A 15,616-nucleotide genomic window follows, 5' to 3' on the forward strand; every position below is an offset into this window, starting at 1 on the left:
CCATTCGATTATGAGTCCACCCATACCAATTTTACCAAATTCCGATAATAACTCAACCTCACGGATTCACGGATTCACGGATGTAAATGAATATGGAATCATGAAATATAATCAATATAGGATAAGGAACACTTATCCCAATATTTTCCCGTGAAAATCGCCCAAGAACCGTGCTCCAAGAATCCAAAACACAATGAAGGAAATGACAATTTTTGGTCCTTAAGTTTTTGCACATCTGTCACTAAAAGTCCATTTTCCGTCACTAAAAGTCCATATTACGTCACTAAAAGTCCATTTTCCGTCACTAAAAGTCCATATTACGTCACTAAAAGTCCACCAGAACTTGCTAGTACCAGTCTTCCTTCAATCGATCATAACTTTATGTACAAATGTCCAAATGATGAATGGTTTAACTTTCGGGAAACTAGAATCAAACGACTACAACTTTCATATTTTGAAAATATTCCGATTCTTTATGAATTACAAGATATAAGCTTCCAAAGTCGGCTCCACGCATCAGAAATTTCTGGCGAAACTGCTCTACCAGCCTTCATTCAATCCATCATAACTTTCTGTACAAATGTCCAAATAATGAATGGTTTAACTTTCTGGACACTAGGATCAAACTACTACAACTTTCCTCTTTTGCAAATTTTTCCAATTCCTTATGAATTGCGAAATATAAGCTTCCAACATTGGCTCCACGCACGAAAATTCTGCAACAGAAATTTCCAGCAATCCTCTTTGTCCGAAATCCATTCCGTTTACCTTCCGAAATCCACCCGAGACCCTCGGGACCTTTACCAATTATACCAACATATCCCAAAATATAATACGAACTTAGTCGAGGCTTCAAACCACATCAAACAACATCAAAGCAACGAATTGCACCTCAAATCAAAATCTATAAACTTTGAACTTTTAAATTCTTTATCTTGTGCCGAAATACATCAAATCAAATCGGAATAATTTCAAATTTTGCACACAAGTAATAAATGACATAATAGACCTATTCCAATATTCATAATCGGATTTCGACCTCGATATCTAAAAGTCAACCCCCCAATCAAACTTCCCAAAAATTCAACTTTTGGCATTTCAAGCCTAATTCCACTACGGACTTTCAAATAAAATTCCGATCACACTCCTAAGTCCAAGATCACCATACAGAGATGTTGAAATCATCAAAATTCTATTTCAGGGTCGTTTGCACATAATTTGACATCCGGTCACTATTTGAACTTAAACTTTTAATTTTTCATCAAAATTTCATATCTCGGGCTAGGGACCTCGGAATTTGATTCCGGGTATACGCCTAAGTCCCAAATCACGATACGGACCTACCAAAACTGTCAAAATACTGATTCGAGTCCGTTTACTCAAAATGTTGACCAAAGTCAACTCAGTTGAGTTTTAAAGCTCTAATTCACATTTTAATTCATTTTTCACCTGAAAACATTTCGAAAAATTTTATGGACTGCGCACGCAAGTCAAGGAATAATAAATAGTGCTTTTAGAGGTCTTAGAATACAAAATTAATTATTAAATTTAAATATGACATTTTGGGTCATCACACTCGGATTCGAGTCATGAGTATGAAGTCGTCTTTGTTACGAAACACTTTCCGATGCGAGCTCAGATTTGATCAGGCTCCGTTGTCAATACAGGACAGGGGCGGAAACCAAAAATTAAAAATAAAATTTGTGAAAATAGTCAAGAATGGGAATTATATCTCTAAACCATCCTAATACACGAACATAGAAAAATCAATATACCATGTGTTCCCTACACAAGAAGCTAGAAGAGTAATAATTTCCCAAATACAAACTAAAATAAAAGGGATTTTACCTTCCTATACACTGTTTGAAACTTTATTACTCTCCATACTAAAGTTTTAATTTAATTACATGGTCATATACAATATATCAATTATATAAAAATAAGTTTTAAATGAGTATCCCTTTATATTAGGAATTGAATAAGGAATATCAGTTATTTCCTTATCTCTTTATACTTTCTCACTCTCTCTCTGTCTCTCTCTCTTCGTCTTTCTGCTCCCCTTCTCTGCCCCTCCCCCCCTAAATCTGCACAAGAAGTGCAGAGTGTAGTATTAGTACAACCGACCCCATGTACTGGTAAGTGCCAAGCCTAACCTCGACGAAGTAATGACGAGGCTAAGGCAGGTCACTTACATTAACTTGTACGCAATAATAATAATAATAATAATAATAATAATAATAATAATAATAATAATAATAATAATAATAATAATAATAATAATAATAATAATAATAATAATAATAATAATAATAATAATAATAATAATAATAATAATAATAATAACAACAATAATAATAATAATAACGGGAATAGTAGTAAGACCAGTAAATAATTTTAATAATTGAAATCAATTCAGCAGTCACAATCCCTCAACTTGTTTCCATTGCGCCGTGCAACCCGTTCCCCCAAGATAAACTTTAAATAAGTCTGTTGCGGCGTGCAACACGATCCCCCAATATAGACTCTTAAATAAGTCTGTTGCGGCGTGCAATCCGACCCCCCAATATATTTACTTTCATTTCTGTTGCGGCGTGCAACCCCATCCCCAATATATTTTTACAAATCATAAATGTAATAAACATCACTCCAATAAATACTGTTGATACCCAATTTTTTCCTCATATTTTCCAATTATTATATATATATATATATATATATATATATATATATATATATATATATATATATATATATATACACCTTCAAAATAGTGCATATGCATCATTATTTTATTTACAAGCATACACATTATTTTTATGAATATTTAAATATAAAATATAAAATGATTTTAAATATAAAATGATTACCCTACAAATTATTTTTATGAATATTTAATCATCTAAACTTATCATTTATACCAATATGAGGTTTTAAATATTTTCAGTGCATTCATCATAATTACATTTGCATTTTTAAAGGCTAAATTGCACATATTTTGCAATAATAGCCCATATGCATATATAATTACATTATTCATACAGAAAATAAATTTTTATATTTTAATAATGTTAAGTAATTATTTTTAATCATTTATATGTACAAATGATATTTTTGTTATTTATTTGATTAAAATTGGGTATTTAAAATCTAGCCCTAAATTTCTTCTTATTTCAGACATAACTACCCAATCCTAGCCCAATTACCCATGGCCCAAGACTAATTAACCTAACCCCATACCCGGTCGCGACCTGTTTAACTAACCCGACCCAGAACCCCCGACTAATCGTGGTCGTTGATCTCTGAGATCAACGACCCACATTACACCCTCCCTTTTTAATTATATCCAAACCCCCTAACCCTAAAACATTCCACACCGCCCGCCACCCTTGAATCCTCTCATCTCTCATCTTCCAAACCCTAGCCATCTCCCCCCAGTTTTCTCTCCTAATCCCACCGGACATGGGATTACATAGTTGTTTCCTGCCATATTCTACTTCCCCTGGTACTGGAATCTTCTATATACCGCTTGCCCAAAACATGGCAAGCAGATCTCATCAAATCTGGTTCCTGATTATTGTATGAATCTCTGTGTATTTTCGTGATTCCTACTCACCCTAAAATTAGGGTTTCAGATTCTTTTAAATCAAACCAAATCTGGTTCGATTCTTTGATTTTAAAAGGCATTTCTGTCTATGCTCATCTTATTCTATGCAGCATGTGATTTTTACCCTTTATTTATTTTAGATTTTTGCCAATTTTACACTCTCCCTAAAATTATGCTTTGAGATATTTTCTCTTTTCCTTACTGATTTGATTGCATGTGATGATTCTTTCCTTTCTCATGTTTGATTGACGATTTTCCTTTGTTTGGATGTTAATTTCTACTACTATATAAACCCCTCCCCATTCCCCTTTGAGAAGACTTGAATCGTCAATGTTTACTAAAAAACTAAAGTTATCGCTCTTTGTTCTCTAAATACTCTTGTTCTATATTCTGGTTCCTGGCCGGCTGAAAGCCAAGGCCAGAAATTCTGGGTTCTTACTACTGTGGACTTTGTTCTTTCTTATTTTTTGCTTAACTGCCAAGGCCAGAAATTATGGGTTCTTGCTACTTTGGACTTTGTTCTTTCTTATTTTTCACTTAACTGGTGAGTTGCTGAATGTTTGTCACTTCATTCCTATTTACCTATCATTTGCATATGTTTTCGCTTCTGAAGATTGTTGTTCAATATGTTTCTGGGTTGTTCTCGTATGCAATTTTGGCTGTTTTACTTCAATTCTAGACCTTTCTAATCTAAAATGCTATTACGCTTGCAGTTTGAGACATGTTTAGACTTGCTTTAAGTTGATAAAATTCTTTTTTTTAAAGTCTGCCTAGCCTATGTGTTACTGATAACCATCTTTTTACTTTTTAAATTTGCTATTTGAACATGCTCCCATATCCCCTTTCTATGGATTAGTTGACTAAGTATGAGTATATAAGTATATAGCACAAGTCTGTTTCTGAATTTGCTGTGATTACATGTAGCCTGTTTTGATCCTGTTTTCACCATGTCTTGACTTCCCCAGTAATTGCCCTAATCCTGTTAAGTTCTGATCGATATGATTCCTTCTTGTGATACTAGCATTCTACATTTAGCATAATCTAAACTTTTTACCACTAGGTGAATCACTTAATTCCTGGCTTCCTTACGCCCATGAAGATGTAATTTTGGGTTGTTATGAACTATGAGAATGAAGGCCTGGCCTGGCCAGGTGTATCTTTAGGCTTGTTGTAGGCTTCCTATAGCTATTCTACTTTATAATTTATTTTATTCATTCTGGGTCTGTAATAATTCTTATAATGACATTTTGGGTTATTAGTAAAAGTGGAAAAGGGGTTTTATCTTACACTTGCATTAAAATGGGTAGAAATCCTCACTATAGGTTCGTTACTTAGATAAAATGTGTTATTATGCTCAAACATGTTCAGTTGTCATGTGTTAGAAATCATGCCTATAGGTATTCTATTTTGCTCAAAACATGTTACTTTTCAGTTATTATAGAAATCTTGCCTACGGGTATCCAATTATGCTCAAGCATGTTCTATTATTATGTGTTAGCAATCTTGCCTATAGGTTCTTCATTTGGTTCAAATGTGTTCTACTTTTGCTTACTAGAAACCATGCCTATAGGATATTGAATGATGAATGTCTCAATGTGCGCATAGGATTCTGTTTACATACGGCTTAATCTACAAATTAGATGCCATGCCTATAGGATCTAAAAAATCAATTTTAATTACAGAAATCATGCCTATAGGAGCTAAATATGTATAAAATCAGCTCAAACTATCAACCTTTAGAAAGTATGCCTATAGGAGCTAAATATACGAGAATTAGTCCCAATCGCTAGTCTCTAGAAATCATGCCTATAGGACATCACTACTCGCTCTTCAAACGTTGTTATCCACGCGATTATTAGGAAGCATAAGTTTTATTGTCCCTACTACGTAAATCACCTAGAGATCATGTCTATAGGTTTAATAATTCATAACCTGTAGTCTCCATAATCAGCGTGTAATAACAAATACTCCTAAATTGTATAGTCGCTTAGAAATCATGTCTATAGGTTTTGTAACCAGCCCCCCCCCCCCATAATCTGCAAATCAGTTAACTTGGGACATCAGCACCACATATACGATTTTGAATTTAGCATCACCTAGAATCCATGCATATAGGACCTAAACTTTTTAAGCCTCAAATTTTTAAACTATGTATTTCCTAAACTGCCCGCGTGCATTTGTTTGTTTGTGTGTGGAGGCTAAGTTGAGCCCTTAATTACCTTTACATGAAGTCCAACTTGTTTTTGTATGTCGCGTAGTTTTATCATTTTTGAGCAGCCTAAGTAAAGTCTAGAATTATTCAAATAGAGGTCCAAAGCCTCCTGGACCGTAGGCATGGGATGGGTAGTGCATGTATAGAGTACGACTTAGAATTGACTAGTGTACTTTAGGTAAACAACTTAAAAATAGTAATCGGGTAGCAAGAGATAATAGTCTATGCCCGCTGAATAATATGAGTAATGCCCCATGTTGAGGGAGTTACGAAGTATTATTTATATTGCACGGGGTGATCAAAAAACTTAGGACCCCCACCCCCACCTTTATTTAAAGTCAATCATTTTATTTGTCCAAATTGCTTCCCTTCTCTTAGACTAATTCATATAATTCGAGTTCGGCCGGGACCCACCGTTGTGAACCTCGAAGAGTGACTAACACCTTCTTCTCGAGGTAATTTGAGTCCTTACCCGATCTTTGGTGATGCAGCTAGTTAAACATAGTTATCTGCAAAATAGGTACCCTAACGCACCTTAATCCGTTAGGTGGCGACTCTCTTTTAACACCCTTCCTTTAAAAGAGTTGTCACGACGTTGAGGCATGCTTTCGCGAGAAAACGGGGCGTGACAACATAGCGACTCTGCTGGGGATACATTTAGGCTCATACCATTGCGAACTTGGTCTATACGAATTAGTCTCTCTCGATAAACTTGCCTCTATTATTTTGCTATTACCTGAGCATCCCGCTCCCATTCTCCCTTTTATTGCTACATGCACACCCCCTTTCCCTATTTCCCCTTTTAAATGAATTTACATGCAACTCTTCGCTTAATCTGTTTACAATATGCATTCCAATGGCTCCAACTTTTTAAATTTTGTTATATCATGACTTTCCCAATCTTTACCCCTTTATTGATTTTTTTTATTATACGAACTAACTTCTTCCCTGTTTTTCTTTCTTTTCTGTCTTTACATTTATTAAATACTGCATTTATCGCTTTTATCATGCAAAATACTTGACAACGTGTTGTTTGATCGTTGCATAAAGTATGCTCTACATCACATTCCACTCGTGCGCAATTAATACCATAGCGGCACTTGATGAGTGTCTGCGCTCTTCCTATATTACCCTTTTTAAAATTGGAAAGGCTTATTTGCGATAAAACTAGTCATTCAGTAGTGCAATCGAGGGTTCCGTGCCTTTCCCTTTCAAGTTGTCCACTTGAGGGTACCGGTCTAGACTCTCGTAGAAACCCCACTCTGATGTTAATTGTGCATGCATGATGTCTAAACCTAGTATAGGTTAAAACGTTGTCCACGTCATAACTCTCTAAGGTAAGCCTTGTCCAAAGCCCGCCGGGATTTCCATAAATTACAATGGGTACAATCATGATATGTGCATTATTTGGAGAACACGTGCCGATATGCTAATCATTAATGTGTGAATAGTCGAATCCGGAGGGGGAAAGGGCTAACTCTATTTGTTTGGCAGAAATGAGGCACGAAGTCCCCAGGTTCGACATGGTTCGAAGTATCCCACCTTTGTTGCTAGATTGGTGGGAAAATCTCTCGCCAAGTGATAAAAACCATCTGAAAAGAGTTCTCGGGAATTTACCTTCTTTGCTAGACATTCAGCCAAACAATGTACTGATTGAGGCCGCTACTATTTCTGGGATGAAAAGAGGGTCGTCTTCCGTATTGGTGATATAGAAATGACTCCCCTCCTGGAGGAAATAGGAGGCTTTGTTGGGCTTCCCTGGGGCAGCCCTAGTCCGTTGGTACCGGAAAATTGCACTTCTCAAGGTTTTCTGAAAATGATGGGTTTTAGAAGGAATGATGAGTTAGTCTGCCTGAAGAAGTCTTACATACCATTCAACTTCCTTTATGAGCATTATGGGCACAACAAGTCCTACCGTCTTTATCATGATTAATTTTCTATCACCTCTCTGGGTTGGGCTCATCGCCCGGTTTTTGTGTTCATTGTCTGCTTTCTGGGGATGCTGGTATTCCCAATACAAGGAGAGGATTCACACTCGCTTAGCTATAGTTACTAAGACCCTAATGGAAGGAATTGAGGGACATACTTACACTATTGTCCCAATGATCGTAGCGGAGATATACCGAGCCTTAGACGATTGCAAGAAAGGATATAGGCATTTTGAGGGTTGCAATCTGTTACTGCAAATATGGTTGTTGGAACATCTTCAAAGGGGACAATACCATCAAGAATTTTCGCGGCGACCATGGAATGACCACATAGCTTTTCACCATCCGAAAAGAATGACTTTTATCCCGGATAGGTTTGGACAACCAGGAAACGCTGTGAGCTGGGTACATTTCTTTAGCAATTTGACTGATGACAAGGTACATTGGATGTTCGAGTGGTTCCCTAGCACTGAATTCATCATCAGGTCGAGAGATGTTCCTCATCTAGTGCTAATTAGATTAAGGGGAATCTATCCCTATGCTCCTATCAAAGTCACAAGGCAAGCTGGCAGAAAACAAGTTATACCCCGAGTTTCCAAAATGGTTCATTAAAAAGCAGATTTCCAAGGGAATGTCACTCCATTCAAGTTCGAGGCACAGCACATGTGGCATCAAAATACTATTATGGAGAAAGATACCATCGAGCTAGACATCTATCATGCCGGCCATGTGTACTTCTACCCATCATGGTTGATCGATGACATAGCAGGAGAGGTCAAGCCAGTGGTTGATTTGAGGAATAGGGTCATAGACGACGCTGCTGAAGCATAAGTCAAATACAGGAGGTTGCACGAAAGGGTCTTTGAATCTGAGTCCAGGCATTTGGAACAGCATAAAGTGGACATGTAAGCAATCAATGAATGGAGGGGAATCGCTACTACATCAACAGAAAGGTTGGATTATTTGGAGCAGGATTTGATGGAACTTGAGGGAAAGATGAGGAAAAGGGTCTCAGATTGTCATAATACAGAGGGCAAAGAAGGAGGACATCTAGCAAGGGCGTATCTACTGTTGGACATGCGCGACCTGGGGAATCTGATCGACGGGGCTAAGAAGGCCAAGCTTGGAGGTGGTCCCTATGGGACCAAGTAGATTATGGGTGATGTTTTCTAGATTCATTTTAGAATTTGATTGTAATAAGGAAAATGCCACTAGTGACTCTTTATAATTATTGTTGTTTTAGTAGAGATTTGGTCTATTTATCATATTAATGAAATGATGCAGTTATCGGCATTGAGTTTTCTCCAAAGCTATGTCGCTAGGACTACCTCGAGCACGATGAGGTCCCCAAATTAGGACGCGAATTCCGCAATACATGTTTAAATATCGCAAATATCCTTTTAATACTCTTTACTGACTTGTTTACCTTTTGTTTTTCTTCTTTTCTTTGTTTATTCCCATCCCCTAAGTTTGGTTTGTGCATACTGGCATCATCGGCATATCATACCAGATCTAGAGGTCCTCCACCTCCTCCTCCTCTAAGTGATCCTAAGAACAAAGGAAAGGTTAAGATGGATGATCTGAGCGGTATCAGGAAAGACAATGCTACACATGTAGAGAATGTTGAGACTTCGAATGGTCGGAGTACTCCGACACAGAACGACTTGGTTTTGCGATTAGAACAAAAGATACTGGAGTTATAAGGGGAACTTGAGTAGGTCTGTAACTTGGCAAACCTTTCCCTTACCCTGAATATTCCCGACATCAACCAACAAAACGCCCAAAACTCAACACCTCCTCAAAACACACAAAACCAGCACCCGCAAAATCCTCCCGCACCTCATCAATACGCCATGGCTCCCCAAAATCCTAATCCTCCACCAAAACCAACTCTTCCACGGCATCATCATCATCCGACCCAGTACCCACAAACTACCACATACCACACTCCTTAGAATGCACCACAGCCTACTCCTGACCCGCAAGACTCAACCAATGACCACCATTACGCCCAGATTCCCGGAGTCCACCAAAGCAATACCATATATGTGGAAACCTTACCCCACACCCCACACCCCACAACAGACCCTATACATACTCAAATCTGCCGAGAAGGACCTGCTCATCAAGAACATGGCAGAGGTACTCAAGAAACTTACCGGCGGGGTTCAAAATATTAAAGGGGGCAAAGCCGTTGAAGGTTTGAATTATGAATATTTATGTATTCAGCCAGATGTAGAACTGCCAGAGGGTTGCAAGCCTCCTAATTTCGAAATGTTCGACGGAACTGGTGATCCAAAGGTGTACTTGAGAACATATTATGACAAGCTTATAAGAGTTGGCAAGGATGAAAGAATTCGCATGAAGCTATTCATGAGAAGCCTCACTAGAGACGCCCTGTCTTGGTACATGAGTCAGAGCCCAAAGAAATGGGTTAATTGGGTAAGCATTGCATCGGATTTCATGGATCGGTTCAAGTTTAACACAGAAAACGCACCAGACGTTTTCTACATTCAAAATCTCAAGAAGAAGCCAATGGAAACTTTCCGTGATTATGCTACTCGGTGGAGGTCTGAAGCTGCAAAAGTAAGGCCATCGCTGGAAGAAGAACAAATGAATAAGTTCTTTGTTAGAGCTCAGGATCCGCAATACTATGAAAGATTGATGGTTATTGAAAACCATAAATTTTCTGATATCATCAAGTTGGGAGAGAGAATAGAAGAAGGGATCAAAAGCGGAATGGTGACAAATTTTGAAGCACTCCAAGCCACAAATAAGGCCCTGCAGTCAGGAGGTATATCCAAGAACAAAGAAGTAGGTGCAGTAATGGTAGCCCAAGGTTCGAAGTCTCCTCTCACATACCAAACACCCCCACCCACATATCAGCCTTCACCTCCTAGATACCAACAACCTCCCACCACTTACCATACCTATAACACCCAGCCCACATACTACCACTCACCACCAGCCCGCCAAAACTACCAAAAACCTAGACCAAATTTCGACCGCAGACAACCCAGACAATACACCCCAATTGCTGAACCTATAGACCAACTGTACAAGAGACTGAAGGTTGCCGGTTATATCACTCCCATTCCCACTGTCGCCATGGAAAATTCCTCTCAATGGGTCAATCCAAATAAGACATGTTCCTATCACTCAGGAATAAAAGGTCATACTATTGATGAGTGTCGTACTTTGAAGGATAAGATTCAGACACTAATTGACACCAAAGTCATACAGGCAAAGGAGGCTGCACCCAATGTCCGTAACAATCCTCTCTGGGATCACAGGGACGGAGGGGTAAACATGATAGATACCGATGAAGAATGGGACTCAGAGGGGTCAATTGGACTCATTCGAGAAGGGGATAATCCTGAAACATCTCCAGTCACTCTCACACCTATCATGGTACAAACTCAGGAACCCATTAAAGTTGAGGTAGCTACACCAACTCCGTTTGAGGTTGAAGTAACAACACCCTTCACTATGATGGTAGCACCTACGTTGTATTACAAGTCTAATGCCATACCATAGGATTACATTGCAGAAGCAAGAAGGAAAGGAAAAGAGAAAATGGAAGAAACTGGTGTAGCACAAGGTATGACCAGAACTGGTAGAGTTTACACGCCCGAGCATTTGGGGGAAATAAGTAAAGAAGCCGCTTCCAGGCAGCCCATCATTGAAACCGGCTCGGATGATCTTTGGAGAAAGGTGCAAGCAAGGGAGTATTCTGTGGTTGATCATTTGAACAAAACCCCTTCTCAGATATCCATTCTATCACTACTGCAGAATTCTGAGGCACATAAGAACGCGTTGATGAAAGTGTTGAATGAGGCTTATGTACCCAACAACATTACCAGTGGAGAGATGGCCAATATGGTAGGACAAGTGCTGGAAAGACACAAGATCACTTTTCATGAAGACGAGCTACCACCAGAAGGACTAAGTCACAACAGGGCACTGCATATCACAGTGCAGTTTGAGGATAAGTTCATCGCTAGAGTCCTAATAGATGGGGGTTCGAGTCTTAACATATGTCCACTAACTACTCTAAAAAGATTGGGTAAAGGCTTGCACGAGATACGAGCAAGAAATATCAATGTAAAAGCATTTGATGGGTCTCAAAGGGCCACGATTGGGGAAACCAACCTCAGCCTACAGATGGGCCCAACCTGGTTTGATGTTGAGTTTCAAGTGTTGGACATATCTGCTACCTACAACCTATTGTTGGGACAACCTTGGATACATGTCACTGGAGTGGTAGCTTCTACTCTATATCAGGTCATGAAGTTTGAGTGGAACCATCAGGAAGTGATCATCCATGGGGACGGAAGTAATCCCATTTACACCAGTCAAACTGTTCTGGTCATTGAGAATAGAAGGAAGTTGGGTGGAGAAACATACCATCACATCGAGCGCGTCAACGCAATTGAAAAGGACAAAGGGTGGAGCAGTAAGATATAAGGCATATTGGCATGGACAGGGTATGAGCCTAGCAAAGGTCTCGCTAATAATCTCCAGGGGATCACCAAATCAATACAGCTAAAGCGTCACGGCACAACTTTCGGGCTTGGGTATGAACACACCTGGCATGAGTATCAGAATTGGTCGCCACCATGGCGTGGTCCTTATTACCCGCTAGAGAAACCAGTACCACATTTGAGCCAGTCATTTCACCAAGCTGACATGATGTGGGAGTCCGAAGAAGATGAAGTTCTAGCCGGTATAAGGAATATGTTTCTGGATGATGAAGACATGGATTGCAGTGCGATAGTTGAGAAGGAGGAGGAGGAGGAAGGCCTCATTATTCAGACCGTGGAGAAGGGAGTTGTTCTCAAGAACTGGATTGTTGCACCATCAAGGGCCTATCGAGTTCCTGGGTAGCCTGGCAATTAGCATCATTTATTTTAAAAGTAATTTTTTTGAGCATTTAAGACAGTTTTAGTATTTTGTTTTAAGCATGTTTTGTTTTGAAATAATTGCTCGTGTCATCGAGCCGTACCTGTTTGACGTTTTCAAGATTTATCTAAATGCATTGTTGTTTTTAGTATTTATTATTATTCTTTACATTTTTCTCCACCGTATTATTATTACCTATCCTGATGAACTTACGATTGTTACATGTAATGAGACAACGCAACATAAGGATGATGATTCAGAGGATCTGTAAGAGGATATAATGCCCGAGGAAATTTTTAGAGAAGTGAAAAACTTTGAAAACCAGCCTAAGTCCAATTTGGATGAGACTGAAATAGTTAATCTAGGAGACTCTGACACAGTCAAGGAAACATGTGTAAGCATTCACCTGTCACCATCAGAGAAAGAAGAATACACTCGTTTCTTGAAGGAATATGAGGATATCTTTGTATGGTCCTATGATGATATGACCGGTATGAGCACGTCCATAGTGGCTCATAAACTACCTACCAACCCAATGTGTCCACCGGTAAAGCATAAGCTTAGAAAATTCATCAAAGCTAAAGTTCTCAGAGTGGTTGAATATCCAACTTGGTTGGCTAACATCATGCCAGTTCTGAAGAAAGATGGGAAAGTCCGAGTATGCATCGATTATCAGGACCTAAATAGAGCGAGTCCCAAAGATGATTTCCCGTTGCCCAATATACACATACTGATCGACAATTGTGCCAAGCATGAACTCTAATTCTTTGTGGATTGCTTCGCGGGATATCATCAGACAGCTTTTATCATACCATGGGGGGTGTACTACTATAAAATGATGTTGTTTGGTCTGAAGAATGCTGGGGCCACTTATATGAGGGTCATGAAAACTATTTTCCACGACATGATACACAAGGAGATAGAGGTATATGTGGATGACGTCATCATCAAATCCAAGAAAAGTACATATCACATAGCAGACTTTGATCGGCTTCTAAGGTACAATTTGAAATTGAATCCCGCAAAATGTGCCTTCGGGGTCCCCGCAGGAAAATTATTAGGATTCATCGTCAGCCGCCGAGGACTTGAGCTAGAACCATCAAAGGTCAAGGCTATCTAGGATTTTCCACCTCCAAAGAACAAGAAATATGTGATGAGCTTCTTGGGACATCTTAATTATATCAGCCGCTTCATAGCACAATCAACCGTGATCCGTGAGCCGATCTTCAAAATGTTAAAGAAGGATGCCGCAACCAATTGGACTAAAGACTACCAGAATGCTTTTGACAGAATCAAAGAATATTTGTCTACACCGCCAGTCCTGGTCCCGCCAAAACCTGGTAGACCACAGCTACTCTATCTCTCCGTATTAGATGAGGCTTTCGGTAGTGTATTAGGATAACACGACGAGACGGGAAGGAAAGAACATGCCATATACTATCTGAGTAAGAAGTTCATACCCTAGGAAGCACATTATTCTTTGCTGGAACGCACCTGCTGTGCTTTGACCTGGATAGCCCAGAAATTGAGGCACTACTTTTGTGCCTATACCACATATCTCATATCAAGGATGGATCCTCTGAAGTACATCTTCCAGAAACCCACGCCTACAGTGAAGCTAGCAAAATGGAAGATATTGTTGAGTGAATTCGACATCGTCTATGTGACTCAGAAGGCGGTTAAGGGACAAGCATTAGCGGATCATCTTGTGGAAAATTCTGTAGGAGGAGAATACAAACCACTAAAAATGTATTTTCCTGATGAAGAAGTATCATTCGTAGGAGAAGATATCGTTGAAGCCTACGACGGGTGGAGAATGTTTTTTGATGGAGCCGCAAACTTCAAAAGAGTGGGTATTGGAGTCGTTTTGGTGTCAGAAACAGGTCAACATTATCTAGTATCCGCGAAACTCAGATTTCCATGCACAAATAATATGGCGGAATATGAGGCTTGCATATTGGGGCTCAATTTGGCCGTTGACATAAATATCCAAGAATTGCTGGTGATCGGTGATTCGGACCTGCTGGTACACCAAGTACAAGGAGAATGGGCTACAAAGAATACCAAGATACTACCATATCAGTATCACGTACAAGAGATGATAAATATATTCACGAAGATAGAGTTCAGACATGTCCCAAGAATCCAGAATGAGTTCGCAGATGCACTGGCCACTTTGTCCTCCATGATACAGCATCCGAACAAGAATTGCATCGATCCCATTCCGGTAAGGATTCATAATCAGACGGCTTACTATGCTCATGTTGAATAAGAAATGGATGGAAATCCATGGCTCCATGATATCAAGGAGTACTTGGCAAAATGAGAGTACCCGGAGCACGCAAATCATACTCAAAAACACACGCTCCGAAGATTGTCCAACCATTTCTTCCAAAGTGGAGGAATTATGTACAGAAAGACTCCCGATTTAGGGTTATTACGGTGTGTTGATGCCAAGGAAGCTTCCAAACTGCTCGAAGAGATACACTCTAGAACTTGTGGACCACACATGAATGGTTTCGTTTTAGCCAAGAAGATACTGAGGGCAGGTTATTTTTGGATGACTATGGAAACAGACTGCATCAGGTATGTCCAGAAATGTCATCAGTGCCAAATACACTCAGATATGATACGGGTGCCACCAAATGAACTCAATGCAACGAGTGCACCTTCGCCTTTTTCCACTTGGGGAATGGACGTCATTGGACCAATCAAGCCCGCCGCTTTAAATGGTCACAGATTTATTTTAGTGGCCATAGACTACTTCACAAAATGGGTCGAAGCTTCATCCTACAAAGCTATAACCAAGAAAGTCGTCGCAGATTTTGTCAGAGATCGTATTGTTTGCCGATTCGGGGTTCCAGAGTCCATCATCACCGACAATGCCGCCAATCTCAACAATGACCTAATGACATCTATGTGCGAGACCTTCAAAATCAAGCACAAGAATTCCACAGCATACAGGCCTCA

This window comes from Nicotiana tabacum, chromosome 15 (assembly GCF_000715075.1).
Source record: "Nicotiana tabacum cultivar K326 chromosome 15, ASM71507v2, whole genome shotgun sequence".
NCBI classification, from domain to species: Eukaryota; Viridiplantae; Streptophyta; class Magnoliopsida; order Solanales; family Solanaceae; genus Nicotiana; species Nicotiana tabacum.